Consider the following 4,941-nt stretch of genomic DNA (forward strand, 5'->3'; position numbering starts at 1 on the left):
AGACGCTGCTCGACCACGTGACGCGCGGGCCGGGCCGCCAGCTCACGGGGACAAACGGAGGGGCCAATCAGCGGGGGCGCTGGCGGGATGGGGGCGGGGCCAGGAGGGGCGGGGCCTGAGGGGACCGGGGGCGGTGGACCCCGCCCACCTGCCTCAGGACCGCCGGGCCTGGGTACCCGAGAAGCTCCCGCAGATCGTAGCCTGGCGTGAGACGGCAGGCGTCACCGCCCCCTTCCCGCCCCCGGCCGGGCTGGCGGAGCCTCAGCTCCAGCTCCTCAGGCTCCCTCCGGACCTGTCAGAGCCAGGGAAGCTCCGACCACAGTCGCCCTGCGCCTGCCCTGGGCTTCCGAGAACGAAGGTGCAAGTGGACTGACAGTCTACCAGGCCCGTCGCCTCCCGGAACGTGCTGGAAGCGGGGACAGAGGGTGAGAGCCAGTATGCAGTGGATGGAGGCCGGGGCCGGGGGCGGGGGTCGGGGACGGCGCCGGCCCGATGGCAGAGGCCCCCGGAGGGCGGAGGGCCTGCGCGTCCCCAGCCGAGCTCGGGTCACCGCTGCCCATCCCGCACGGCCGCCGAGGCCTCGGAAGCTCGGGAGAGCCTGGCTCCCTGCTCGGCCGCAGCCCTCACCTCCTCCCGGTGGCCGTGGAGAATCGGGTGGCGCCCCACTCCGGCAGCGAGTCTTCCCTCCGCGGACCGCGACCCGTTGATGCCCACTCGGTTCCGCGGACCCCAGGCGCTGCCGGCGCGGTCTGCCGCTGGTGCGGTCCTGCGTGCGGTGGCCGCGCCCACCGAGACTGGAATGCCCGCCTGAGACTCCGCTTTCCTTCAGACGTGAAGTGCCACACGCCGCGGCAATTGTCACCTCAGAAGCCAGCGCCAGTCAGGTGCATTTTCATCACCAGCACTGGGAACGGATACAGGATGAGACCACCAGCACGGGTCGCCACGAAGGGGCCTCCGCTCCTCTCCCTACCCTGTGGGTAACACATCTCTTTGCTAAAACAAGAATTCCAGGTAAGATTTAGAAAAGTGAACCTCTTAAGCAGCTTGTGAGGAAACAGGCAACATTCTCTTACAAGGAACGAGAAGCAAACAACACTCAGAGTCCAAAAGCACAAAATAACTATCTCCCTCTTACTTTATGCATCGGATTCAATAGGCACTGAACATGGTAGGCAAAAAAGTACTGAATTTATAGGCAAAAAGGACTCGCCAAGTAAGGTTAGAAAAATTAGTTAACTTTGGCAGGGGGAACAATGTTATCTTCAACAAGAGGAAAAGTTTGTTTTGTTGGCGTGTCGTGCGGTTTCAACTTTGGGCCTGGGAGCTATCCCTGGGCTCTTCAGTTCAAGGCCAGCCCTCTACCACCTGAACCACAGTGCTGGTGGTTAATTAGGGATAAGTCTCAGGGACTTTGCTGCCTGCCAGTGGAGCCTGGCAGGAAAATTTGGTGGGGGGGAGCTTTAAAAAAAATTTTTGTCATGGGGCATGAACTCAGGGCCTGGGTAAAAGGAAGAATTTTGAAAGCCTTAAAAAAAAACACACATTAAGCAGGTGTCAGTGGTTCACACCTGTCAGCTACTTAGAAGGCTGAGATCTGAGGATCTCGGTTAAAAGCCAGCCTGAGAAGGAAAGTCCATGAGACTCTTATCTCCAATAAACCACCAGAAAACTGGAAGTGGCACTGAGGCTCAAGTGGAAGAGCACTCACCTTGAGCTGAAGAGCTGAGGGATAGCGCCCAGGCCCAGTGTTCAAAGCCCCACGACTGACAACAACAACAACACATTAAACAGACATCAAACACATAAAAATGCTCTGGACATCAAAAACACCACAAAAGAGATTCAGGGATTGAAATTATTTGCAACAAATGAGAGACAGGCAAAAGATTAATGACATATTATTTTACTTATTAACATGGCTAAAATAAAAAATGACAGTGCAGGCAAAGGTGTTGTCACTTTCATTATAAAGCTTGGAAGAAGGAACAAATCAGCAATATGTATCAATATTCTCTTTCATATCCTTTGACTCAGTGAATATACTGTCTCCTACTAGCCATGAATGTGACCAAAGATTGACAAGAATCATAAATACCTGGTATAAACAGGAAAAATTAAAAAATGACAAGGTCTAACCATAGGGTATGAGTACATTAAGTTAATGACTCATTTTTATGATAGAACGTTATGCTTTAACACTTTAATGTCAGCAAATATATTTATAAAAGTAAAAAAGTCAGAGCTGGGCACTGGTGGCTCATGCCTGTAATCCTAGCTACTAAGGAGGCTGAGATCTGAGAATCACCATTCAAAGCCAGCCCGGAAAAGTCTGTGAGACTCTTGTCACCAATATACCATTAGAAAACCAGAAGTGGTGCTGTGGCTCAAGTGGTAGAGTGCTCACCTTGAGCTGAAGAGCTCAAGGACAGTGTCCAAGCCCAGAGTTCAAGCCCCATGACCTACAAAAGAAAAAAAAGTAAAAAAAAATCACTGATAACTTTTCCTAGTGACATCATAATGTTAAGGACATATTTCAAATAATACTCTCTCCTGCTTCCAGAATGACTTTGCTCCAGTACACCATTCTTTCCTCCCCACTAAGGCCCTACTGCACAGCTTTGACCAATCCTGTTCTTGTGTTGTTGCTGGACCTGACAATGTGCAGACCTTAAGACTGACATTTATTTATTTATTTATTTTTGGGGTCTGGTCATGGGGCCTGAACCCTGGACCTGGGCGCTGTCCCTCAGCTCTTCAGCTCAAGGCTAGCACTCTACCACTTGAGCCAGAGCGCTACTTCTGGCTTTGTTTTCCTGCTTATGTGGTGCTGAGGAATCGAACGTAGGGCCTCGTGCATGCAAGGCAAGCGCTCTACCACTGAGCCACTTTCCCAGCCCCAAGACTGACATTTTTATACCGTCCTTTTTGTTTTTGTTTTTGTTTTTTTTGGGCGGGGGGTCCGGTCGTGGGGCCTGAACTCTGGGCCTGGACGCTGTCCCTCAAGGCTAGCGCTCTACCACTTGAGCCACAGCACCACTTCTGGCTTTTTTCTTTTTGCTTATGTGGTGCTGAGGAATCGAACTCAGGGCCTCAGGCATGCAAGGCAAGCGCTCTACCACTGAGCCACCTTCCTAGCCCAAACATTGTGATTATTATTATTTTTTTGGTTGGTCGTGGGGCCTGAACTCTGGGCCTAGACGCTGTCACTCGGCTCTTCAGCTCAAGGCAAGTGCTCTACCACTGAGCCACCTTCCCAGCCTTACTGTCTTTTTTTTTTTTTGTCGGTCATGGGGCTTGAACTCTGGGCTTGAGTGCTATCCCTCAGCTGTTCAGCCCAAGGCGAGCTCTGTGGCTTGAGCCACAGCACCACTTCCAGTTTTCTAGTGGTTTACTGGAGATAAGAGTCTCGTACTTTCCTGCCCCGGCTGGCTTTGAACCATGAACTTCCATCTCAGCCTCCTGAGTAGCTAGGATTACAGATGAGCCACTGGATGCCCAGCTGTATACTGTCTTAATCTTCTTAAAAGAAAAACATTCACTGATACCCAGGTGCTTCCTTCCCTGCTGATCACAGTAACAACTTTTTTTCCAGTCCTGAACTACATCCCCACATCCTCCCTTTGTTCCCGCACAAAATGAGTACTATACATATTTTTCTTTTTTTAAATTTTCTTAGAACATTTGTCTTTGTTTTACCAGTCTGTAGCTGGAACTCGTCTCTGAGCACGGTCCCTGCGTGTCTTTGTACTCAAGACTAGTGCTCTATGACTTGAACCACAGCACCATTTCTGGCTTTTTCTGAGTATGCAGTTTACTGGAGATAAGAGTCTCACGACTTTCCTGCCTGGGCTGACTTTGAGCTGAGATCCTCAGATCTCAGCCTCCTGAGTAGCTAGGATTACAGGCATGAGCCACTAGTGCCTGGCCTCAGAACAGGTTTTAAAATTTTGTTTTTACTGTTATTATAAAGGTGATATAGCCAGGTGTTGGTGGCTCATACCGGTAATCCTAGCTACTCAGGAGGCCAGTTTGGGCAGAAAAGTCTGTGAGACACTTATCGCCAATAAACCACTCAGAAAACTGGAAGAGGTGATGTGGCTCAAGTGGTAGAGCGCTAGACCCAGAGTTCAAGCCCCATGACAGACAAAAAATAAATAAATAAATAAAGGTGATGTATAGAGCGATTACAGTTACATAATTCAGGTAAAGAGTGCATTTCTTTTTGGGCAATGTCACCCTTTTTCTCACTCGCTAAACATTTCTTTTTTTACTTTGTTTTTAATTGTATATGCCTTGGAATAAATATTATTAGATAATGCAATTGTATAAGATGTTCCAAGTGCCACGCACCAATGGTGCACACCTGTAATCCTAGCTACTCAGGAGGCTGAGATCTGAGGATCATGGTTCAAAGCCAGCCCGGGCAGGAAAGTCTGTGAGACTCTTAACTCCAATTAACCACTAGAAAACAGGAAGTGGTGCTGTGGCTCAAATGGTAGAGTGCTCGCCTTGAGCTGAGGAGCTCAGGGACAGTTCAAGCCCTACAGCTGACAAAAAAAAAAAAGCGCTTGGCAGTGGTGGCTCATTCCTGTGATCCTAGCTACTTGGAGCTATCCTGGGCAGGAAACAGGAAAGTCTATGAGACTCATCTCCACTAAACTACAAAAAAGCAGAAGTTGAGCTGTGGCTTAAGTAGTAGATTGCTATACCATTGAGGAAAAAAGCTCAGGGACAGCCCACAGACCCTGAGTACAAGCTCTACAGCACACGCGCGCACACGCACACCGCGCGCGCGCACACACACACACACACACACACACACACACACCATGAAAGAAAGTTTTCAAATTAAACAGCCTAACTTTATAATTTATGGAACTAGAAAATTAATTCAAAGCTAGTAGAAGGGAAGGCATAATAAAGATCAGAACATAAATC

The sequence above is a fragment of the Dipodomys spectabilis genome, unplaced genomic scaffold, assembly GCF_019054845.1.
Source record: "Dipodomys spectabilis isolate Male_0828 unplaced genomic scaffold, ASM1905484v1 ptg000215l, whole genome shotgun sequence".
Taxonomy (NCBI): domain Eukaryota; kingdom Metazoa; phylum Chordata; class Mammalia; order Rodentia; family Heteromyidae; genus Dipodomys; species Dipodomys spectabilis.